At 37.3% G+C, this 26996-nt stretch overlaps 1 pseudogene; it reads left to right on the plus strand.

The window, feature by feature from the left end:
* Positions 1-25771, plus strand: LOC144223249 (nuclear receptor coactivator 7-like; annotated as a pseudogene).
* The last annotated feature ends 1225 nt before the right edge of the window (positions 25772-26996 follow it).

The following is a 26996-nucleotide window of genomic DNA, read 5'->3' on the forward strand; positions in this document are numbered from 1 at the left end:
ATGAAAGTGCTTATTGAGCTGAGCTCCGGGAAAGTGCACAAGGATTTATCCAAAGGTCAGTGAATGTCGTAAGAAATGCTGTTCATAACGAAAAGTAGTTACTATAATGAAGTTAAAAAAGTTTTACCTAAAACTCAGATTTGAAAAATACTTTGTTTTTCTATAATATCTCCTTTGTTCTTGACTTCTTCCTCTACCAGAAAACCTGGGGTGGGGTGGGGATGAGCGCAGGTGAGAAGGTTTTGAAACTTAAATTCACCTATTTTTGATCTCTTTGCTTCCTCTACGTCCAAATTGTCCACCTTCTCGTTTGTCTTAGGTACTGAGAGTCTCAAGTTTACCTGGAAGTGAGCTGGCTAAATCAGTGTATGATTAAGGATTTAAAAATGGTGAAAATGATTTTCCAAGTGTTTGTACAATTTGCAGCCCTCATTTGTTGTACTTGGGAGTTCCAGATCCCTCCCATCCTCATCCAGATTTCCTATGGTCTGACTCTTTAATTCTAATAGGTCTTTAGTGGTACCCCATTTTGGTTCTAATATACATGTGCCTCATGATTAATAATATTGAGAAGTTTTTTCTTAATTTTTAAAAAATGTTTTATTTATTTCTAGGAGAGAGAGACAGCATGAGCAGAGCAGGGTCAGAGAGAGAGGGAGTCACAGACTCTGAAACAGGCTCCAGGCTCTGAGCTGGCAGTCAGCACAGGGCCTGACGCGGGGCTCCAACCCACGAACCGCGAGATCATGACCTAAGCGAAAGTCGGACGCTTAACCGACTAAGCCACCCAGGCGCCCCAATATTGAGCAGTTTTTATATGCTTATATATTATCTTGTATATCTATTTTGGTGAAATACTTCAATCGTTTTTAAACTAAGATATTTGTTATCTGATCAGTGAGGTTTGAGAGTTCTTTATGCATCCTGGACCCAAGTTCTTCATCAGATATATGATCCGGGAATATTTTTATTCCCAGTCTGTGCTTTCTAATTTTCAGTTAAACAACTGTATTTTTCAAAAAGCAGACTTATTTTTTTGCTGTGATAAAGAGCAATTCATTGATTTGTTATTCTGTAGATAGTACTTTTTGTGTCATACCTAGAAATATCTTTGCCTCACTGAAAAACACAAAAATATGCCTCTATGATTTCTTCTGGAAGGTGTAGAGTTTTAAATTCTGTATTTGTGTTTGTTGTCCATTTGGAGTACGTTTTTAAATGGCCCAAGGTGTAGATTTAACTTCAGGTTTTCTGCATAAGGAGACTCCATTGTTCCAGTGCTATTTGTCTACAGTTTCCTTTCTCCACTCCATTGTCTTTGTCATGGATATGTTGCCAGTGTAGACATGTGTCTATTTCTGGACTCTGTTCCCATCCAATGGTCTATTTGTACGCGCATGCACTGATACCACACTATCTTGATCACATCTACTTCAGCTGTCAACTCAGGTCATGGCAGTGTCCCTGGGAAACCAAGGTAGCACAGACCTGAGCCCCCGCCTGTGTGGTTGCTTTCTCATCTCTTTCCTCCACCCCACCCACACAGGCCCCCGACGGTGCTGGGTTGCCTGCTTAGAACCACACAGCAACCCAGAGCGGCCCGGCACAGGCTGGCTCCTGCAGAGGGAGGTCTCAACAGCTCCTGGTCCCCACGGCAGCAGCAGCAGCAGCAGCACACCGACACCCTCTGAGTCCTTGACCATCCAGAGCAACTCACCTGTACCCCGGAGATCTTGCCACTTGCCCAGGAACTCGGGAGCAGCTTTCCCGCCCAGACAACCCAGCAAACGTCCACTGAATTATAGCTTCGTCACCAAGAGGCGAGTCCTCTTTCTAAGTGTGCTCTTCTTTTCGTGCTATCCCATAGCCCTGGTTCTTTTAGAACCTTTTAGAGTTCTCTCTTTGTGTTCATTCTTATTTATTTATTTTGAGAGAGAGAGAGAGGGAGAGACAGAGAGAATCCCAAGCAGGCTCCACATCATCAGCGCAGAACCCGATGCAGGGCTTGAACCCACAAACTGCGAGATCATGACCTGAGCTGAAATCAAGAGCTGGACCCTTAACCAACTGAACCCACCCAGGTGCCCCTCTCTCTCCATGTTTTAACTTGCCCTCCTATGGTTGCTTTATATTAATTTCTTTCTAGTATATAAATAATATATGTATTACTATATATAAAAATACTTCAATTAAAATCTTCTTTACCTTGTGGTTTCTGTCTCCAGATTGGATACAGACTGATCCAAGCTTTTCCCGTCCTTCTACTTCTACCCAATTTTTGTCTTTATATTTAAAGCACATTACTTACATTCATTGTATACTCATGTCTTGCATTTCTACAAGTGAAAAACTTTGGGGTGTTTGGGCCACTTACATTTAATATGACTATTTATATTATTAGATTTAAATCTGCCATCTTGATACTTATTTAATATCAGTTTTTGTTGTACTTTGTTCCCTTTTTTCTTTTTTTGACTATTTTAATAGTTGAACTGAGTATTTTTTAAAATTATCCCACATTATCTCACTAACTAGCTATAACTCTTTGTTTTGTTTTTCTTTTGTTTTAGTGGTTGCTTTGGGGTTTAGAGTATACACAGTTAACTCATCGCAGTCTATCATTACATGACATTATATGATTTCACACACAGGGCAATAAGCATTAACAGTATATTTCCATTCCTCCCCTGTCCAGCTTTGTGCTATTTTGTGATACACTTCACTTTTATATTACAACTTTAGTCTACATTGTTAGTCTGTTTGCTTAAATAATAAATCACCTTCCAAAAATGTATACAATAAGGAATATTTTATACCTTTGTATACATAGTTCCCATCGCAGGTCCTCTTCATTCCTTTGCTTACATCCAGATTTCCATGTGGTGTGATTTTTCTTCTTCCTGAAGACCCAGCTTTTACTTTCCATATAGTGCAGATCTATTAGAGATGAGGTCTCCTGGATTTTGTCTGTCTGAAAGTATTTTGCCTTTGCTCTTTAAGAAATTGTTCACGGGGTATGGAAATCTACACTATAGAATTCATTGAGCATACAATTTAAAGAGATGATCGCACTGTCTCCCCAGTCACTTTCTGTATGATAAGATATATGCTATCAACCTTATTTTCTTCCTGTTTTTTTTTTCCTGTTTCCTTTTAAGATTACCTCTTAATCTTTGGTTTTAACTAATTCAGTTACATAGATGTATGTAGTATTCCTCATGTTTATGAAGTTTGGCTCCACTGTGCTACTTGGATTTGTGAGTTTATAATTTTAATCACATTTGGAAAAAAATAAGCCTTTTTTCCCCAAATATGTTTTTTCTGTCTTGCTTTCCTCCTTTGAGAACTCCAATTACAAGTGTATTAGGCTTTTTTCTTATTTTTTTTCAAGCTTATTTATTTATTTTATCTCTCTTCCTCTCTCTATCATTCTTTTTCTCTCTCTCTCTCTCCCTCCCTCTGGGAGAGAGAATTCCAAGAATGCTCCGCAATTTCAATGTGGAGCTCGATGCAGGGATTAAACCCACAAACCATGAGATCATGATCTGAGCTGAAACCAAGAGTCATATGTTTAACTGACTGAGCCACCCAGGCACCAGAATTAAGTTTCTTGCAGTTGATCTCACAATTAATTGATACTCTCTATTCGTATATTCTTTCCTCTCTCTGTTATTCATTTTAGATAGTATGTATTCCTATATCTTCAAATCCCTTTACCTTCTTCTGCAATATCTAGTCTGCCATTAATCTCATCCAGTGTATTGTTCATCTTAGACACTACAGTTTTCATCACTAGAAATTCAGTTTGAGTCTCTTTTATACTTTCTTTGTCTATATTTTTTGAGCACATAGGATACAGATATAACAATTGTCAATGTTCTTACATTGTGATTCTAACAGATGTCAGTTCTGGGTCGGCTTTCATTGATTGATTACTCTTCTTTCCAAGTCATGCTTTCTTGCTTCCTTTTTTAAAAAATTTTAATGTTTTATTTATTTCTGAGAGAGAGAGAAAGAGAGAGAGAGAGAGAGCAGAGTAGGGTCAGAGAGAGAGGGAGACACAGAAACGGAAGCAGGATCCAGGCTCTGAGCTAGCTGAGAGCACAGAGCCCAACGTGGGACTCGAACCCACAAACTGCGAGATCATGACCTGAGCTGAAGTCGAACACTTAATCAACTGAGCCACCCAGGTGCCCTTGTTTTCTTGCTTCTTCACACACATATGTCACCCATATCAATGTGAGAATTTGTGAACTTTACCCTCTTAGGGACTAGATATCTTTGAATTCCTCTAAATATTATTGATTATAGTTCTGGGGTTCCATTTAGTTGGAAATAGTTTGATACTTTCGTGTTTTCCTTTAAGATTTGTTATGGGGACCAGAGCAGTTTTTGGTCAGAGCTCATCATTTCCCACTAATGAGTCAGGACTCTGCTCTGCTCTCTGTGGACGCCTTGTGGGCATGAGCATCTGATTTCTGTCGTAGGAGCAGCACAGTTGCCAGCCTTCTGTGAGCTCCTCATCCCGCTCTTTCTAATCATTTTGATTGATCCTTTTCATGGCCTCAGAGAGTTTCTTCCCACACAGATGCCGATCAGAACTCTGATGAATGGTTCACAGGAAGCCTCTTGCAGGTCAGTGGAGCTCCCTCTGCATATCTTGCCCCCCCACATCCTGTGAATTCTCTCTGCTTCAGTCTCCCCTGACTCTCAGTTCTGTCTGCTCAAATCTGGGAGTGTGCCTGGCTCTGCCCAGGTTTTCTTTCCCAGAACCGTGGTCTTCTCATTCCTTCAAGGGGATGAAACAGGGCAATTGTAGGGCTCACTTATCTGCTTCCTGTCCTTCAAGGTGTTCATTTTCAATTGCTGCCATCACAAATTAATACAAACTTAGAGACTTAAAACAACACTGCGTGTTTTCTACAGTTCTGTAGATGAGATGTGCAGACATAGGGTGGCTCAGCTGATTCTGAGGTTACAGTCTCACAAGGCCAAAATAAAGATTCTGGCAACACTGCATTCCCTTCTAGAGGCTCTAGGGTACAATCTATTACTTGATCTGCTCATTTGTTTTTGGCAGAGTTTATTTTTTGTGGCTGTAGGACACATATTCCTCACAGTTTCTAAATGCTGCTCATACATCCTGGCCAGCACCAACTTCAAAGCCAAGCTTGGTGTGTCAAGATCTTCCAGGCTCCTACTCTCTGTGATCTTGCCTCATCTTCTGCCTCTTCTCATCTTCTGCTGTGTCACTCTTATAGACTCTTCTTCCTTCCTCTTCTGTGATTACTATGGGATCCCCTTGATGGCCCAGGATGACCTCTCTGTCTCCAACTCAGCTGATTAGTTCCCATAATGCAGTCCACAGAGTTCCTTCACAACAGGGCTTGCTTACATTGTCTGCATGGATAACCAGAGGATGGTATTTTCAGAGTGTCTTCCTTAGAATTCTGGCTATTACACTTAGAATCACTGACCTGTTTGGGTCTAATATCCATTGCCTTGAAAATTGATGTTTTTTTTATAATTGATCTGGTATGTTTTTTGTTGTTGTTGCTGATGTTGCAGATGGGATTGAAAATCTATTTCCTGCTACTCCATTTTGGATAGAAGGTAATAATATCAGTGTTCAAGCTTTCTGTGTTTCTCTTATCTCTGCCTCTCCAAGACGAGGTCTATGTGCTGCCGTAAGAAGTGGAGAAGGGGCTGTTGACAATACAAAGGAACCTTTCTTTGTTCTTGAACTTCTACTTATTTCTATCACGCAGCACCTGGATAAGTCTGATCCGTGACATCTTGGTGCCTGTGAATACACAGCTGGGTTTACTGATTGTGTTGTCTTCGTAACACCTACTGTGAAGGGCACCTGAGTGGCTCAGTCAGATAAGCATCTGACTTTTGATTTCAGCTCAAGTTATGATCTCAGCTTTCATGAGTTCAAGCCCCACCATGTCAGGCTCTGCACTGACGATGTGGAGCCTGCTTGGAACTCTTTCTCTGCCCCTCCCTGCTCTCTCTCTCTCTGTCTCTCTCAACAAATAAATAAACATGAAAAAAATGACATCTACTGCAGAAATCCATAGTTCTAGCCCTCAACTCTAATGTAGAATTAACCACACACTCTGTTTTCTATGTCCTAACCCTGGTTGTTGGCTGGAGAATGATAGAACAGACAAGCCCCATCCCTCTTTCCCGACCCCAGGTCTCCACTTGGAGGAAGAAACTTCTGACTCTCTGAAAAACCACGCAATGGCTGTGGGTAATCATGATTGTTACCTTAGAAAAGTCGATTCTTGGACTTTGCTTTCCCAGTGCTGGGCTTAGGTCCTACATTGTTTGTCCAGAACATCGGATCGCAGGGTTTCTCTTAGATGCTCACAACCTGCCTCAGAAACATCTGCAGAAGACTGACACATCCAGGTCTTGGGTTTATGGTGTCATGTTCCTAGTCTGTGAGTGCTGCCTTCAGAATTCTTTCCTTTTTCCCACCAGTCCTAAAATCTTCCTGTGCTCCTAACTTGAACAGGAAAGAAGACTTGCTACTTTATCTTGGGTAGATTTACTGGAGAAGTATTTTTTCTTTAGTTCTTCTTAATGATAATTTCTTATGATATGGAAAGAGAAGCCAAGGTAAAAAGGAAACACAGAAACCAAAGCAGGCTCCAAGCTCCAAGCTGTCAGCACAGAGCCCATCGTGAGGCTCAAACTCACGAACCGTGAGATCATGACCTGAGCCAATGTCGGATGCTTAACCAACTGAGCTACCCCGGTGGCCCAAAAGTATGTTGATTAATTTTAAAATGCACTTAATAAAATGTCACAAAACAAAATCTATAAAATTATAAAGTCATATGTCAGCAGATTAATGCCTTTCTGTCCTCTCAAATAATATCTAAGGCATTTCTGCAAGTAGATCAGGGCTTGTAAAATAAATACAGACAATGGGTAAAATGTCAGAATGTTCATGGAAATAAAAGGGCACAGGGGATAAGTTGACCCGTTCAATCCTGCATTACTGAATTGAGACAGCAATAAAAAGAAGAGAGAATAAGGAGCCAGTGGGGGTAGAGGTTTCTGACAGAGAGTTTTTGGAACAAAGTGTAGAGATCAGAGAAATAGTCTCCAAAGCAGCCATTATGGTCATTTAGAAGACAAATGAATGAAAACAATTATTTTTCTACATCAAGCAATGTGTACTATCATTGTATCATGGAGACAATTCACCAAATGTTTCTATATTTTTCAATGCTTCTTGCGAAGGTAACCTTATCACAGATGAATCACAACATAGAAGCAGGAACCCAATGTTATTTTGATTATGTATTTACAGCTAGACCCAGTTGATAACATTAACATAAGGTCAGATATCTTTCCTCCAAAGAGATTCCACTGGAACTCATATGAATTTTTAAAATTTCATTTATTCAAAATAATTAATATGGAGTTAAAATCTGATATATATACAATTATGCACATTATATAATTATTTCAGGTCACATATAAAACACGAAATGGAAAATAGCAGCAAATTAATGGAGAGAAATTCCTAGCACATAGCAATGGTATGGTGCTTTATTCCAACCAAATGAAAACAGGTGAAGGATGTAAAGAATGGTATTATGACCAAATTGATCCACATTGAAGAATAGAGAAATTTATTAGAGCTCAGGGAGGTTGATACCAGACCTTATATGCTTCCCTATTTTTAATTCCAAAGCCAGAAAAGGGGGATTTAGAAGTAGGCATCTCAGAGGTGATTTCCCTCCTATTATCACTGGAGTAGGGTTAATCCCTTTGAATAACAAAAATAAGTTTGAAAGAACGACTTGCTTTTCTAACTCTTTCTGTGAAAGTCCTTTCCCTACCTCTATTGTCTGTTGGCAAGAGTCTTTAATAACATTTATCTTTTGACCTTTTATCCATCTGCCCTTTGAGTTTATTTGTACCAGCCCTGTGAAGCCATGTGGTACAGAACAATCTAGTAGGTATTTTCTCTGTAAATGAAAACCCCCTCCAAGCAGCTTGCCACTCTACAGGACTGTACTTTTTCTGTAAGCTTCTTCAGACAACAGGCAAGTGTAAAGACGCAAGTGTAAATTATAGATTCAGGTTATTTCTTCTTCATTATTTCCTTTTTTTCACTTATATCTGAAGAAAATCCACATCATCTCAAAATACAGAGCTGAGTATCAAATCACTATATATGTCATCTACAGTTATGCTCAAGAAGGTGGGAGAAATTTACTTTTCCACTTAACTAACAAGCAAGTTTGAAGGAGACTGTGTTAAATGAAATAACCATAAACTGTGAATATGTTCCTCTTTTTCTTTTTATTATTCTGTCAAAAGGATAGAAAAAAAACCCAGATGCAGTACTGGCTTATTTCCAAACTCTGTCATCAGATTAGTATTCAACTTAATGTTCAGGGGTTTAGCCATTATAATTAATCATCCCCTAAGTGCAGAAAGATACTTAAAACTCTGTCCCTACTCATTATTTAGATTTTTAGTTCTGTAGTGAAGGGCCTCAGAAAAAAGATTAATTAAGTCAAACACTTTGGGGTTATTCTTCCATCATTGTGCAGAGGATTTACATACATAACTGGCATTAGTGGTGGTGAATATTCCTCCCATAATTCCCTAGAATATCAGTGAAACCAATGAGTGCCTAAGTGAGTTTGTCTGGCAATAAAATACGAGCCCAAATTATCCTAATGACTGTTTCCCATATTCTGCTTTTATTATTTACCTTTTTTTGGGTACTGAAGTAATAACCAAACAGTTTTCACAATTAAGGCAGAATTTCATTTTAGGAAAACTGAGAACTTATTTCAGCTTGGAAAATGACTAACTCTATAACCAAGTTACTTCTATATATCACTGAATCTCAATTTGCTCAGCTAAAAAAAAAATGATGGGTTAAAATTATAATCTCTAAAATTGCTTGTCATTTAAAAATACCGTATTTTGCTATGTAATGTGTTTAGACCTAAAATGAACCTTATGGGGGCGCCTGGGTGGCTTAGTCATTTAAGCGTCAGACTTCGGCTCAGGTCATGATCTCACAGTCTGTGGGTTCGAGCCCCGCGTCGGGCTCTGTGCTGACAGCTCAGAGCCTGGAGCTGCTTCACGTTGTGTGTCTCCCTCTCTTTCTGCCCCTCCCCCTCTTGCTCTGTTTCTGTCTTTCAAACATAAAATAAATACATAAAAAATTAAAAAAAAATAAAAAGTAAAATCAACCTTATGTATTAGAAATTCAGAATCTGGAATTTGTTACTTGGAGTGAAGTAAACAGATTACCGATTTTCATTTTGCAAATGCTGATTGCAAAAGCATAAAATCTGTCCTTCCACGTGGAAAGGTAAATCATTTGTCAATATTTCATTTTCCATTTATGGAATTCAGCCTGATGTTGAAATAATACAGAGACTGTCTCAGCAAGTAGGGAAGATTCCATGCTATGATGAGACACCAAATTGTCAAAGGAAACTTGAGAAAGAAGAACAAAGCTGGGACTATCACACTTCCTGATTTTAAATATATTAAAAATGGTAGTAATTAAAACAGTATAGGACTGACATAAAAACAGATATATAGATCAATGGAAGAGAATAAAGTCTAGAGATAAACTTCATATACAGTGATTAACTCACACATGATCAATTATTCTCAACTCAAGTGCCAAGAATATGCAATGGGAAAAGGATAGTCTCCTAAACAAATGATGTGTGGAAAATTGGATGACCACATGCAAACCAATGAAATTAGACCTTTATCCTACACCATACACAAAAGTAAAGTGAAAATGGATCAAAGACTTAGAGACAACTACAACTTAAACTGTAAAACTATTAGAAGAAAACAAAGACACTGGGGGGTAAACTTCACAACATTGATATTAGCAAGGATTTCCTGGATATGGCACCAAAGGAAAAACAAAAATAGACAAGCGGGACCCTATCAAACAAACAAACAAAATCTTGTGTACAGCAAAGGAAATTATCAATGAATTGAAAAAAAAAAACATAGTCTTGGAAAAATATTGGTAAACCATGTATCTGCTAAGCAGTTAATTTGCAAAATATATAAGGAGTCTTACAGCAGCAAATAAACAACCCTATTAAATGGGTGGAAGAGATAGCCAAAAGTATATGGAAAGATGCTCAACATCACTACTTCACAGGGCAATGGTAAACAAGATATCACTTCACAGCTGTTAGGGTGGCAATTTTCCAAAATCCAAATAGATACAGATAGGGATCATATGTATATGCATATATGTATATACACATATATATGTATGTATATATAATAGATATATGATAGATAGATAGATAGATAGATAGATAGATAGATAGATAGATAATAGGTATAGAGGGGATGTGGAGAAATTAGAACACATGAACAATGTTAGTGGGAGTGCAAAATGGTGCAGCCACCATGGAATATAGTGTAGAGGTCACTCAAAAATTAAAAACAGACCTAGCACACTATCCAGATATCCCTTTTTTGGGTATACATCCAAAAAATTGAAATCAATTGCAAAGAGATATCTTCACTGTCATGTTAATTACTCCCATGCAAACAATGCTGTAATAATCATGGAATTGCTGGTATCTCTTCGACATTCTGATTTCAATTCTTATATATATATGTATGTACATATATATGTATATATATGTACATACATATATATATAAAATGTATGTATATATATGTGTGTGTGTGTGTATGCATACAATGTATATATGCATATAATCACACCTGTTCACACACAGACACACACACACACATACAAACTGGAATATTATTTGGCCTTTAAAAAGACAGAAATCCTCTCATATGCAACAGCATGGGTCAATCTGGAGGACATTATGTTAAGTGAAATAAGCCAATTACAAAAAGGTAAGTATTGCATGATTCCACTTACATGGGGGTATCTAAAACAGTCAAACTCATAGAAAGAGAGTAAAATGGTGGTTGTCAGGGGAGGGGAAGTGGGGATATATGCGTCTAAAGTCTCAGTTTTGCAGGATGAATAAATTCTTTTGATCTGCTCTATGACAGTGTGCTCAGAGTTAACATCATTGTATTGTGTGCTACAAAGCGTGTTCTGAGGGTAAATCTCATGTTAACTATTATTACCACAATTTAAAACCATCGTGAATAAGAGAGGCACAAACAGCTTAACTAACATTCTAACGTTCTAGTTGTATACTCCTAATATCTCTCCATTACCATACTATGTTTTTCAATGTAGTTCTTCCTCCAGAATATTAATTCTCCCTATACTCTAGGACTCATGTCAAGTCACTCAATTAAACAAATCAGTCTGGAAAATTCATACCATAGGAGAATCTGACATTCTCCTATATTTTTCCTTCTACAGCTTTATTTACCTCTATGGACTCCATTTATCAAAGCATAAAACATATATGGGATTGAAAATGTTTAGATTTTACAGCTGTATCTATATTTTCAACTAGAGGCCTGCCTCTTTTAAACTTCTAAAAGAAATTCCACCTATGCTTCACTCTCGAGTTGTTAGATCAAAAATCAAAATATAAATCAATATTATATCAAATATGTTAACTTTTAAAACTCTAAATGGACATAATAAAATATGCTTTTTTTTGTTTTCAATGCCAATTTTTATTTTTTATGTTTATTTATTTATATTGAGAGAGAGAGATTGAGGAAGGGACAGAGAGGAGAGAGAGAATCTAAAGCAGGCTTTGTGCTGTCAGTGCAGAGCCCTATGAAGGACTCGAACTATGAACTGTGAGATCATAACCTGAACTGAAATCAAGAGTTGGATGCTTAACCAACTGAGCCACCCAGGAACTCCTCAACTCACTTGTTTAAATGTTAGGTTCTTAATTCACCCTAGTCTATCCAGGAAAATCACTTTGCCTATATCACCAAAGACCATGGAGGACTCTCTCAAACTGGATTTTTCCCAAGTAGAAAACCACATGTAGGGAACTTATTAGACAAACCACAGGTACTGGCGGTTATGTATTTAATGTGTACATTTTTCCACCTAACTAGATTGTAAGCATTTGGATGCTGTGACCAAATGCTATATTTCTTTGATATCCTACCACAGGGGTTGGTAAATTTACAGAGGTAAATAGTAAATATTTCCAGCTTTGCAAGCTGTACCATCTCTACTGCAATGACTGTTTCTGCCATTTTAGAGCAAAAGCACTACAGGCCATACATTAACAAGTGAACGTGGCCATGTTCCAATAAAGTTTTACTTACAAAAAACAGAAGTTTGGCCTTCGCACAATAGTTTACTGATGCTTTCTTTTTGGCATACAATAACACATGATAGAAATGGACTTAACCTCAAAATCAGCATAAAGTCTTTTGTTTAAAATTTTCAAATGCTTATTTATATTTGAAGGAGAGAGAGACAGAGCGTGAGTGGAGAAAGGCAGAAAGAGAGGGAGACACAGAATCTGAAGCAGGCTCCAGGTTCCAAGCTGTCGGCACAGACCCCGACACGGGGCTCAAACTCATGAACCATGAGATCATGACCTGAGCTGAAGTCAGAAGCCCAACCGACTGAGCCACCCAAGCTCTCCAACAATCAGCATAAAGTCTTATTTGCATTTTCACATTTTTTCTGCAACATTTTTTTCTACTTTGTTATAATTGATAGTCTAAGCTGTACTATTGGCCTTTAAATCCATGCAGAAACTGTCAACAAAATTTTATATATTAGCTAATGTCTGTCATAGAAAAATACAAACATGTAGGGAAAAAAAAAATACCCAGAAAGCCTATGGTGGTAGCAGACTCTTATAGTGCATATTTCCATTTTGTTTGTTTCTGTTTTCCCAAACTACTCCTATCTATATTACATTTAATTGTATAACAAAAATCATCATTTTAGTAACACAATACATGAGATTGTACTACATGGATCCGATACGTGTGAGAGTTAATACAGGTATTCATGGTTCATTACTTAGAAAGCAAACTTTAAACATACACAAAAGACATCCCATGCTAAGAAAAATACCGGTTGTGTTAAAAAAAAAAATGATGCGCCATGCAATTATTTTAGCTGGTCTCGTTCCACTCTGTGATATCATATCACAATAATCTGAGGACTTTAATCATTTTTATCAATTGAAGACTTGTTCTGATTTTCCGCACCCCTGAAACACTATTTTGAAGATATTTGTAAGATCGTATAGGGTAAAGTTAGCCCTGTCTTGTTGCTATAAGCCGGAAGTGCAGGCTACTGGGTCCTTAATTCCATAGCTTGAGAAGTGTTTTTGTTGTTTTTATTGTGCAAAACAGTCTCTACAGGAAGCTGACTTGGGTTTCATTTATTAATTTTTTGGTTCATTCAATTGGAACTCAAAAAGTTACATCAGAAAATATTAATGTAAAAAATATAAAAATATTTTATATTATATATGATATAATATATAATATATTTATATATTATATATATATTTTATAAAAATATAAAAAATATAAATGTAAAAAAATAAAATACGTTTTTAAATGTTCTTCTATACCATTATACTTTTCAGTGTATTAAAGATATAATTATGTTCTGAGGAGTATATGCTTTGAAAATAAATACATCTACGTGTTCTTACATTTGTTTTTGGATATTTGCTCTTATCTGTATGCCATTGTTTTGAAATCTTTGTATTGGATACTGCTTGCTTGCTGGGAATTCAAATTTTTAGAAAGAATGCCATAAGGAAACTTCTTGATTCTAAGAAAAACATTTTTTCCTTAATAGAAGGAGGATGGATCTAAGTATCTCTTCTTCATTTTCCAAGATTTTTTTTCAAGAATCTAGAAAATAAATATGGGAATTAGCATAATGTATAACCTATGCTCATTTGAGCATTAACAGTTCAACCTGTGTGGATTTCAGTAACAAAATGAATTATAGGAATATAGCAATCAGAGTTTGATAAGCATAAAAAGGTTGAAATATTACTGAGAATCCAGATGGTTTTCTCACTTTATCTCTCACTTCTATTTGTTTTTCTTCCTGCATGTCTCTCCAGCCACTGCTTTCTCCTTGTCCACCGGCAATCTGATTTGTCTTCTTTTCGTTGTTTAAATGATAAACTTGGTTACCAAGAAGGACGGTATTTACATGTCCTCAGTTTTATCCACTCAGAAAGGTAATGATTCTGAATCTAAGGTACACACGCAGATGATCTCAGCTTGTATCACTTCTGTACCGATCAGCTGTAGACTGTGTGGGGTCATCACAGAGGCTGTCTGCTTCTCAGAGACTCATGAATCAAGGAAAGGTCGCTAGTCACCAGATATGGTGTGTGGCAAAGGAACGGTTTGTGCAAACAAATAAAAACAAAACAAAACGAATGAGAGGTATTCCCTCCTATTCTTTAAAAAGTCTGTAAAGAATTGAATTATTTAAAAAATAATGCAGTGCTCTAAAAAAATATATTTTAGTTCTTTGAAAACTCAAAAGCAAAAATATAAGTTAAAAAACATAATTACCTCCTATAAGTACATCTCTATATATTATTTATTAGGTAAAGAAATAGCCTATTTTTTCCATATAATTTTCGGAGGGATTTCATAACTAGCTTTGCAGAATCCTTAAAAATGATGGTATGGGGCGCCTGGGTGGCTTAGTTGGTTAAGCGTCTGACTTTCGCTTAGGTCATGATCTCGCGGTTCGTGGGTTCGAGCCCCGCGTCGGGCTCTGTGCTGACTGCCAGCTCAGAGCCTGGAGCCTGTTTCAGAGTCTGTGTTTCCCTCTCTCTCTGGCCCTCCCCTGCTCTCTCTCTCTCTCTCTCTTTCTCCCTCTCTCTCTCCTAGAAATAAATAAAAAAAAATATTTTAAAAAAATGATGGTATAGCTTTTCTCATCTGACGTTCTAGTGTTATGGATAATGTTACTGTGTTTCTGAGCACGCGGAACATTCTTTGCATTTCTGGGCCGAATCTCATTTGTTAATAATATACATTTATTTTAATAACGAAGTCAATATTTTTATTATTGTCTTACTCAGGTTTCTGTAATTATGTGTGCAAGTCAGGTTGCTGTTTCCTTGATCTCAAACAAGTGAGAGGAGAGGTACTTCCTAAAGGATTTCTCTGGACTATCAGACTCCTCGTGTCCGTGGTAGGTTTTAGTAGTCATCTAACGTAAAAGCATTTGCGTGAGGTGCTCCTGCCATGATTTTTGCACTTTGCTCCCGAGGTACCATTTTCATCTGTTTTTCCTCTTGCTTAACAGCCTTCTCTACCTCCATCTTTTGTTAACCTAGTTCCTTCAGACACAGGATTTAGTTCCTGGGTCCCCATGTTTCCCTGTATCCTTCTTTGGTAAAATCATCCATACTTTTGGTTTCAGCTCATTTAGATGTTGAAAATTCCAGAATTTGTGTGTCCAGCCTGGTTCCTCCTCATGAATTGCCCAGTGCTTCTAAAACAGTCCCTAGTATATGATGACAGTACATATTTTCTATTGTCTTTAATGCACCTGCCTTTCCCTGATGAAGAGCGATGCGGAGTATCTTTTCAAATACCTGATAGCCATTTTGTAGTCTTTGCAGAGAAGATGTCTACTCAAGTGATTTGCCTATTTTTTAACTAAGTTTTTTTTTTCCTTGCTCTTGTAGGAGTTCTTTACGTGATTTGAATATGAATCCTTTAGTAGATGTATGGTTTAGAATATTCTCTCTCATTCCATTGGCTGTCTCTCCACTCTATGAATTGTTTCCTTTATGGTCATAGCAGATGCTTTTTACTTTAATGTAAACTCATTCGTCTACTTTTTGCTTTTATTGCCTGTAATTTTGGCATCCTGGCCAAAAAAACCCAAAAAACAAACAAACAAACAAACAAAAAAACACCAAAAAAGAAAAAAAACATTGACCTGACCAATGTTAAGAAGAACCAACATGTTTTCCCCTGTTTTGTCTTCTCGTAGTTTTATGGTTTATTCCAACAGAGATGGCTCACATATCTGTTTTTCGTGTTACTTCATTGATTAAAACTTTCAGACAATGATAAGCACTAATGAAAATTACAGGAAAATTGACTTCTCCCTGGCATGTCACGGACAAGGAAATAGAGGAACAGACAGATGCGTTAGTTTTTGACCACATGGCCTGTTTGTCACAAGCCAAGAATAAACTCTTGCTTGCTTCTTTAGCTCCAAACTGCGCTCACTGTAATGAACCCTTTTTTCCTTCTTTTTGTACAATGTGCTTCTTATAATGGGTTACAGACTATGAAAATCATAAGAATTCCTCTTTCATTTTCAAGAAAGAGTAAAGGAACTTTTGGTAAAATTATGTGACAGTTTCACATTTTCATATGATCATTAACTTCCAGGCAAGTATATAATGCCTCTCACAGTCGATTTATACATTATCTCTATTTATTCGGTTTGAATGTCTATTTTACGATGAAACAAATGGTATCAAACATGTATCACTTATGCAAGTAAATATTATAATCCTATTTCCATTCTACCTTGGAAATGTCATTCCAAATACAAAAATTAGATTATCTTGCAGGAGCAATTATCCACGTGAATGGCTTCTCTATACCCACTGGGACTGCATTACACAGTGTGAGGAGGAAAATGAGAAAACTCACCATTTGGGCCAGTGAGGCTTATATACAAACATCTTACCTACTGATGATTAAATTGTGGTTTTGATCTCATTGTTTCTTTCCATGTCAAGTAAGACAATAGAACTTATTTTATTATTGAGACATTAAAATATCATGAAGACATGAAAATCCATTTCATTTATAAGACAATATAATCTATTTTTCATGTTTTAAAAGTTTCAATAAAAGTAAGTAAATTAAGTGGAAGTCAATAATGTTAAGCACAAGTACTAGCGTAGTGGCTGACAAGTATTAGATTTCCAATAAATTGCAATCCCTTTATTTCCCTTCTTTTGAAACTTATCCAAGATTTTGAAAAGAAGAAAATCATTTTTTAATCATTCTATATCCTGAAAGATAATAGATATTTAAGATGTCCATTTGCCCAGAAGTTTTTGAAGATGAAGAATTTAACAAACTTACGTTTTCAGTTAGAATCTATAGGTCTAAATATTTGGGAAGATTTAATTTTTAAATGGGTTTAATTTCTGATTGAGGAATACAAATCACAATGAATGAGTAGAAAATAAAGTATCCTTTACTATACTTCAAATTCCTCAAGCTCTGAGTAATTACTGTTCTTGGGAGAAAAATGTGTAATTATTCACATGAAAATTTATTTGACAACTTCTGTGTGAGACTTTTTTTTTATAAAATAGGAGTTATATTTGAAAATATAAGTTATGTTTTGAGCTCCAGGAAGTTTATTTGTGCACTTGTGTTTTTTTTTTTTTAATGTTTTATTTATTTCTGAGAGAGAGAGAGAGAGAAAGAGCATGATCAGGGAATGTTCGGAGAGAGAAGTAGATACTGAATCTGAAGCAGGATGCAGGTCTGAGCTAGCTGTCAGCACAGAGCCCGACGTGGGGCTCAAACCCACGAACTATGAGATCATGACCTGAGCCGAAGTTGGATGCTTAACCGACTGAGCCACCCAGGCGCCCCATGTGTTTTTGTTGAAGTATAGATAATGCACAATTTCACACAGTTTTTTATTCATTTCAGGTTTACAGCATAGTGATAGGACAATTCTGTACATTACACATTGCTCACCGACACAAGTATAGTGACTGTCACAGCACAAACTTATTACAGTGTTAGTGGCTATATTCCCTGTGCTGTGCTTTTTATCCCAATGACTTATTTAATTTATAACTAGAAGTTTGTACCTCTTCATCCCCTTCATTTTTCCTATCCGGGCAGTCACTATGGAAAAACACATGGAAGTTCCTCCAAAAATTAAAAATAGAAATACTACATGACCCAGTAATTTTACTGCTAAATATTTACCCCAAGAAACTAAAAACATTAATTCAAAAATGTATACAAGCCCTTAGGTTTATTGCAACATTATTTACAATAGCCAAGATATGGAAGCAATCTGAGTATCCAAATATGAATGGATAAAGAAGATGTGTGTGTGTGTGTGTGTGTGTGTGTGTGTGTGTGTGTGTGTGTGTGTGTGTGTGTGTGTGTGTGTGCATGTGTCTATAGTAGAATGTTACTCAGGACAAATGCTTTACACCACTCTATGAAAATAATTAGCCAAAAGCATGTTAAATTTATTACTAGAACTCTTGTGCTGAGCACTATGTGAATTACTTAGTATATATCTCGACAAGAAGATAAGAGTAAAGAGAAACCATAAATGAGTTTGTAACTTCCCATATACTGCACCAAAATTATGGAGGACAAATTACTGCAGTAAAACCAAAATCACTTTTCATAAAATTGTGAACATTTTAAAATAGATTCTATTAATTAGTTAAGCCAAACAAACAATTAGCTAGATACACAGAGCTGTGTTCTAAATTTTAATCATATATCCTCTGTGACTAAATTAACTATTAAATTAAGCTAAAATGGATAGCTCAGGATACTATGGAGATGCTGCAAGCCCTTGATGCCTTGTTCATGAGACTATGAGCCTGTACAGCCACATGCCATGGAGGTCTCATGGAAAGGTTCAGAGGAAGGCCCCAGCATGCTAAGTCATCTCACTAATGATTTGGCTTCAATAGACGTCAAATACACCCAGGTAGGAAATAATGGCATTATAGTTACACTGAGATTTAAAATTTGTTTCCAGCATGTAAAGATTTCCCTGGCAGAGTATTTGTCATTATATTTGCTGCCACTCAAAGACAATTAATTGTTTAATTCTCAGTTTATCACCAGTTACGAAATGTAGAAACAGTTTCTAAATATATGACATCTACTAACATAAATGAGTGTTCAAGAAAACCATGATTTTAGTTCTTGAAAATTGCAAAACATATTCCTATCTCATTATTACATGTGATTGTTTTCAGTTTGCTAGGATATTTTCATTTTTCTCTTTCTTACTGGGATAGGAGGGGTGGCTGGGAATTTTCAGTCTTAAAGAAAAACATGGGCACCATTCTACAGTAGAAAAAAACCTCTGGAACAGCTCTGTGGTTCACCTTAATAATAAGGACAGACACGTCAATCTGATAACAATTATAATGTGGAAAAGAGAATATATGAGATAGTCTGGTGATAAAGAATATTCTGTATCATTTAAAATGTGTTATGAAAATCAAGATCCCAGTTTTCAGTTATGAGCTATTAGTGTGAGTGTTTGAGTATGTGTATGAAGCTTTACAGAAGGATATGAAGATTTTAAATTTCAGAAAATAAGCCATCTAAAATATAGATGCTTATCCTAATTTGTTAAATTAGGATATATGTATTTTTAATTTATAATGTTTACTTGTTTTTGTGAAAGTGAGACAGAGCCCGAGTGGGGGAGGGGCAGAGAGAGAGGGAGACAGAATCTGAAGCAGGATAGAAGCTCTGAGCTGTTAGCACAGAGCCCGAAGCGAGGCTCGAACTCAAAAGCTGTATGATCATGACCTGAGCTGAAGTCAGACTTAATCGACTGAGCCACTCAGGTGCCCCAAGAAATATGTACTTTTAAAGTACTCGAGTCCAAAATCCAAGCAGTTACACCAGTTAAAGCCTGAAGACTGAGCTTTGATGCTCTCGCCTTGGGGTCAGGTGAAGAGATATGAAAACAGTGGCTGAAACACAGTAATGTTGGAATTTCTCCTCAAAAAACTATAATCGCAAAGCCAACATCCCATGGTGACACTCATGACAAGAAATCAGGAAATGAGAGGACAGGGTACAAATGCCCGGCTGCACAAGACTTGAGTGGCATCAGCATCTCTTCGGGAGGAGAGAGGGGCCAGCTGGCCTGTGATGGCTGTGAGCAGTGGAGCCCCAAACTGCCACCAGGCACGCGCTGGAACGTGAGCAGGACAATGTGAGAAAACTCTACTGAAACTATAGAATTTTTTTTTCATGTGCTAAATTGTGGCTAAATAGCATGAGTCCGTGACTTAAGATGATGTGACAGGAACAATCTGATGTCTAGGAAACCTGCAGAATCCCCACAACAGAGTCCCACATCGAGGAGAGACTGTCTGAAAGAGAACCTCAATTTATTACAAAAGGAACGACAGGGGCGCCAGCAAGAGTTGGGCATGATTAAAATCAACAAAGGAGGGGCGCCTGGGGGGGCTCAGTGGGGTGAGTGTCTGACTTCAGCTCAGGTCATGATCTCGCAGTCTGTGCGTTCGAGGCCCGCGTCGGGCTCTGTGCTGACAGCTCAGAGCTTGGAGCTGCTTCAGATTCTGTGTCTTCCTCTCTCTCTGCCCCTCCCCCACTCATGCGCTCGCTCGCTCTCTCTCTCTCTTGCTCTCTCAAAAATGAATAAATGGTAAAACTTTAAAAAAAATAAACAAAGGAAACTGCTGGAAGATTTCAAATGGTAAGGGACCATAGTATTAAGGAATTGACGGAAATTATAGGGAAGGCATTAGAGCCACGAACCCACACAAACTCTCGCAGCCCACTCCCTCTCCCTCACATACCATACAACTAACTTAATGTAGAGAAAGAAAAAAATAGCACAACACAAATGATCACAATGAAATCCCGTACTCTTCCTTTTCTTTCTTTCTTTTTTTAAAAGATATATTGACATAGAATAATGACCCTGGAGGAAATGGAAGCCCTCCGAAAAGGCACGGCAAAGAACAGATGTTCCAAACAAGCTAAAATAAATTAGGAAAACAATAGAAGATGTAAAACAATAGCGTAAATCCGAAATAAAAAACTCAGAAATGAGGTGGTAGCATATGGAAACGATGTGAAATAAATGAATAACAATATTAACCTGGGCACACGGATAATTTCTTTAGATTAAAAAAAAATTAGGCAAAGGGAGAAACGCTTTTTAAAATAAAAAATAACGAAAGAGCAAAAAAGGGAACCAACTAAAAGTGACTGGTATAGAATATGTGTGAAGACTGTCCAATAGATCTGTCAAAGATGACCTCAAAAAAAGCCAACGCAAAGAAACAAAAGTTGCGATTTCTCAAAAATTTCTCAAAAGCAATCTAATCCATCAGCAAAACCCCACTCAGCTATAAGTAATGTAGGTCATCAATACTTTACCCACATCTAAGATGCCCTTATAAAAAGGTGTAACATAGGGGCACCTGGGTGGTTCAGTAGGTTAAGCATCCGACTTCAGCTCAGGTCATGGTCTTGCAGTTGGTGAGTTCAAGCCCTGCATTGGGCTCTGTGCTGACAGCTCAGAGCCTGGAACCTGCTTTGGATTCTGTGTCTCCCCTTCTCTCTGCCCCTCCCCCACTCATGCTCTGTCTCTGTTTCTCAACAATAAATAAATGTTAACAATTTTTTTTAAAAAGTGTAACAAAATATGAAAAAGAATATTAGTTGTTTAATTTTAGTTTTTTTTTTTTCAGATAGTCCAGTTTGTTGTAGTTGATATGCATGACCTTTTCCTCAAGAAGAATCCTACAGAATCCTGCTTTTTCCTTCTCAATATCCTTAACTCTTCCATGAAATGTGTTGCCAGATACTGGTCCTTCTTTCACCTTGACTCTGGTATAAATAGTCTTTGAATTTTTTTTTTTTTTTCCAAACTAACCTGTCTTCCTCCAGCACACTCCAGGGAATCACTGACTCAGTAAGCATAGCATTGAGTTTCCCTCCGTGTTGTTCACACTGCAGTGAAAAAAAGGAAAAAAAATAGCGTCCCAACCTTTGTGAGTCTCTTGCCCACTGCCCATGTGCTCTCATTTTTAACTCGCTCTACAAATATTTGTCTTTCCAAGCATGATGATTTCCTCAGATGGGTCTGACCTAGCCGGCGAGGGCGGCCGAAGCTGCTGCTACTTGGAACATTCTGCAGTACGAGAACGAGCCCAGGTTTGGGTTTCAAAAACACTCGGGCTTAAACCTCATCTCTGGCTCCTACTAAACATATAACTTAAGTAAGGAACTTAATCTTCCTAAGCCCCATTTCCTCCACTATAAGAGGGTTTTAATGATATTTTACTCCATAGTTTATTGTGGGGTTAATGGGGCAGCATATGAAAGTGCTTTGTAAACGAAGAGTGCCTCACAGGTTTAAGGTTACAGGACCACTGAAAAGGGCCACATTTCAGTGTGTCTGGTATGGAATTCATCTAACAGTCATTCAAAAAGCATTTATGAGATGTCTGTGAGCTCCTGGGCCAGTGCAGCTGCTGCACCAGCTCCTAACGATCCCAGTAGGTCTCCTCTTCCACCCTGATGTTCATAATTTTGCCCAGAGTGCTTCATCTACCCACCCACGCATTTGCAAAATCTCAGTGTCACTTGGAATCATTTCTTTTCCCTTTTTGTCAATATCCAGTCAATGTCATTTGGGTTTTCCAATGTTTACTTTCTAAAGTTTCTGAAGCTCTTCCATCATTTCCATTATTATACTTAGATCTCTTTAAGGAAACCAAAAATCTAGAAAGTGGGCATTATGCAATTATATTTGGAAATCGCCCCATTGTGTTCAAAATTAAACAAACATATTGTAAGTCTCTATTTTCACCAAAAAGATGCTAGAGGTTCTAGAATGACTTACTTCAATGTATTTAAGGCAAATAGGCAGTAGAACAAGCTAACAGTGCTTTTAAGGTCAAAAGGCTATGGCAAAATGGGCTGGCTAAGAAGCTTATATTCTGAAAGCTTTATATATATATGTATATATATAAAGCCTAATATATATATACATATATATATTAGGCTTTATATATGTATATAAAGTCTGGGAAAATGAATAGCCACATTGCAAAAGGATAAACCAAACATTACTATAGGCAATTTCGCACGATGAGCCAAAAGAGAATCCTTTATTTATTTATTTTCACTCAGAAGGTGAAAACTGATTCAGGGAAAATAGAAGGAAATAGATAATTCACTTTTGCTTCACTAATGCTTGATAGATACACAAAAGTTAAATAAGGCTTCTCTGTGGCATAGATTTTACATGGGATTCAAAAACTGAGGAAGATGGGTGAGAAGAAGTTCTCTTTAAAATCAAACAGGTTTGGAGTACCTGGGTGGCTCAGTCAGTTAACCGACCGATTTCAGCTCAGGTCATGATCTCACATTTGTGACTTCCAGCCCTGCATCTGGGTCTATGCTGATAGCTCAGAGTCTAGGGTCTGCTTCAGATTCTGTGTCTCACCCTCTCTCTGTCCCTCCTATGCTCATGCTCTGTCTTTCTCTGCCTCTCAGTAATAAAAAAAAATTATAAAATCAAACAGAGTTGTTGGGGCACGTGGGAAGCTCAGTTAGTTAAGTGTCCCACTCGTGATTTTGGCTCAGGTCATGAACTCATGGTTTGTGGGTTCGAGCCCCACATTGAACACTGCACAGAAAGTGGGGAGCCTCCTTGAAATTCTCTCCCCCTGTCTCTCTGTCCCTTCCCCACACCCTCTCTCAAAATAAATAAATACACTAGAAAAATCTAACAGAATTGTTAAACATCTCTTATCAGAACTTAGTGCAAAAAAAAGTAGTCTGGTCATGCACACAAATGCATGCTTGGGTGCCATCTTTGGACACTGATGGGCATAAGTAACCCTAGAGAGTCACTGGGGGTGGATGTAAAGACTGTACTGCCTCTACCCTGTTTTCCCCCTTAAGGAGAAGAGGTTCCCAAAATGGCCCCAAAAGAACCATTCAGAATTGGTTGGAATGTTTCCTGCTGGAATGGTTCCTAGGGTATCTTCATTCTCTAAGTAGATCATAGTCTAGAGTTAATAGGGGTGACATGATTAATAGAAAAAATAATCAAATGAAAACAGTAGCAAAAGGAATAATCTACAGTTTCTCCTTTAACATAGCAAAGTTGTGGGGCACCTGGGTGGCTTAGTCGGTTAAGCGTCCGACTTTCGCTTAGGTCATGATCTCGCGGTTCGTGGGTTCGAGCCCCGCGTCGGGCTCTGCGCTGACTGCCAGCTCAGAGCCTGGAGCCTGTTTCAGTCTGTGACTCCCTCTCTCTCTGACCCTCCCCTGCTCACGCTGTCTCTCTCTCTCTCTCTCTCCTAGAACTAAATAAAACATTTAAAAATAAATAAATAAAAAAAGAAAGAAAAGAAAAACATAGCAAAGTTGTTGAGTTCCCTCTGACTGAAAAGTAGAAGTTTGCTAGGCTCAAGCCACCTTGAAAAGGTCATGGTCTGGGAGAATGTAAATTAACCAAACTGATCTCTGGGAGAAATAGAGAAAATCTTCAAGAACTATGCCAAATAAGTATCAGGACTAGATAATTTCACAGCATGTTCTATCAATTTTTAAGAAATACAATAAAATGTAATTCATTTACTATTGTGAATGAAGTATCTAAGAATAAACATAACAAGAAATGTGCATATTTACATAAAAATACTTTAAAATACCACTTTCTCTGCCATGGAGAATTGGAACAGAAAAAAATAAAAAAGGAACTTCATTGTTTAAAAAATGAAGTTAAGATTACATCGACATCAAAAATAGCTCAAAAACTTACTGAGTGGGCTCATATCCTTTTCTGAAGCCAGACCTTCACAATCTCTAAGCAATGACAAGTCATCTTGGATCTTCATGTGGATAATGTCATTGTAGAAGGCAAAGGTAACAATCTCTTCCATGGTTAAGTGAGTTCAAAGATCTCAACAAGGAAAAACAGCAGCAGAATGGAGAGAGAACCATCACTTCAAATTCCAAAATAACAAGGCCTTCGGGGTAGTCAAAAAGATAAACACCTACCAAGCCCTCAGACCACTCGCTCTGTGTCAGGAAAGTTAAAGATGCTAGAATCTTCTATGAAGGCATAGATCTATAAAATGGATCCATAAAAGTGACTAAGTTAGTCAGCAAGGAACCTTCTGACATTCATGCTACATCTGAATCATAGCCAAAGAAAATTTCCTTTCAGGGGAAGATTTTAATTCCATTGACTTGGAAGAAGTTTCTTCTCCAACTGATAATGGAATGGACAAAAGAGACACCTCAACAGAGTGCCTTTCTCTTGACCCAGAAGAGCTAAGAAGACTGAGTGATAAACAATAGTTCTGCTACAAAAATGCAGGTGGAGCCAGCCCTGCACTTTTCAGGAACAGAAAATAATGCTGAACTGAATGGAGCCCTAGTTTTAGAAATCTGTGGAAAGCAAGATATAGTGCCAGGCATGGACAGGCAGTCAGGTTCCCCAGAAATCCAAGTAGAAACCACTGAACATACATGAATGCACATGAACATCTAGACAAAGTTAAACTAATTGAATATTACCTTCATAAGAAGAAAGAAGGATCACAGTTATCTGAAAAGTTGCAGAAACCAGAATTAATGATGCCAAAAGTATTGAGCCTCCCTCAACTGAAGGCAATAAAGAGCTGGATAAAACCTAGGTGAAAGAGTGCTCCTCCCACAGGAACTAGCCTTCTTCTGGCTGTGGAAGCAAAAGGAATAGTCTTCAGACAGCTCTTTAGAATCTTTTCTGGATAACACCTGCCAAGGTGCACAAATGGATAATAAGTCTAATATTGAGTTATGGCTTCTGAAAAGAATTTGGGTACCCATTGAAGATAGACTTATTTCAAAAGAAGAAAAAAAAAACAAGGCTCCACCCATGTTTCTGTGGATTAAAGTAGGAAAGCCAGTGAGAAAATTCCTTGTCACTCATACTGCAGCCGATGTGGAGAAGTATGATAAATGAAGAAAGTAGCCGGAGTCCCGGTTTGCTGTTTCTCTGGAGAGCCTGTGTTAGCAGCTCTCTGAAATATAAGAAGATATCATGTGCCCCACCCCCGGAAGAGGTGTGTAGTCTTGGGCTGCCCTGCTCTGGTCAGTGGAATAATGAGTCAGGGAGTCAAGTGGTGATGAATGCAAATTTCTAGAAACAGTGTGCTCTGGTATGAGATGCTTTATCCATTTGAAACATAACTTCTTGATTTGAAAAATGAGTCATGGTGTTAAGTGATTAGATCACTAACGAACAAACAATGAATGCATACATCCTGGCATGAACCGGGCTACTTGTAGGTAAATATGACTGGGACACTACCTTGATAAGCTTATGAAATCTGATGAAGCAGTTTCTAGCACTTTCTAGAGACTTAATATGATTGTAATTTATATATTTGGATAATAGTCTATGTAAAAAGAACAGTCATTTTATTTTTCTTAATACAAAGAGATTATTTTCTAGTTTAGAAAAAAACAATAATTCCTGTTCAAATTAAAATTTTTCTTTTTTTCTAATTAAAAAATAGCTTAAAAATAGCCCAAATAAATCATAGATGAGTCATTCTTTTCAATATCAATGAAAAATATTTCAAAAAAGTATTAGGAAACTGAATCCAACTTCAACATGGTATTGAAACATCACAACCCAATAGTATTCAAGGTATAAGGTCAAGTTGCTTTGGTTTTAGAATATTTTATTCATTTTAGTAAGAAATGAAAGTAAAACAAAAAACTTATTATCTTCTCATTGTATATTCAATAAGCAGTTTAAAATGCATAATCCATTCTTTATAAAAATTCTTAATTAAATTAGAATAGATAATTGCTTTCATAACAGATAAAATGAATCCCTATCTCTTTAATGGATAAAATAAAAGTCCCTACATTAACATTCTCTTATTGGTCTGAAAGCATATGAAAGCTTAGAAGAAGCATGATCTTTAAAGTAAGAATAATAACAAGAGTACTTTATTTCCTTCTCCTCCTCCTCCTCCTCCTCCTCCTCCTCCTTCTTCTTCTTCTTCTTCTTCTTCTTCTTCTTCTTCTTCTTCATTATTATTATTATTATTCTTCATTGTTCTGATATACAGTTTACTCTGGCTAAATAAGAATAGAAATGAAGGATAAAAATCTTAATGGAGACTTTGGCTTTCATGAAAGAAGGTGGAGTAAATGTAATATTTCTAACTCCTTATTTTAAGTATAACAAAAAAAAAAAGTGGATATTACACACAAAACAAACAAGG

The sequence above is a fragment of the Crocuta crocuta genome, unplaced genomic scaffold (genome assembly GCF_008692635.1).
Source record: "Crocuta crocuta isolate KB4526 unplaced genomic scaffold, BGI_CrCroc_1.0 scaffold31, whole genome shotgun sequence".
Taxonomy (NCBI): domain Eukaryota; kingdom Metazoa; phylum Chordata; class Mammalia; order Carnivora; family Hyaenidae; genus Crocuta; species Crocuta crocuta.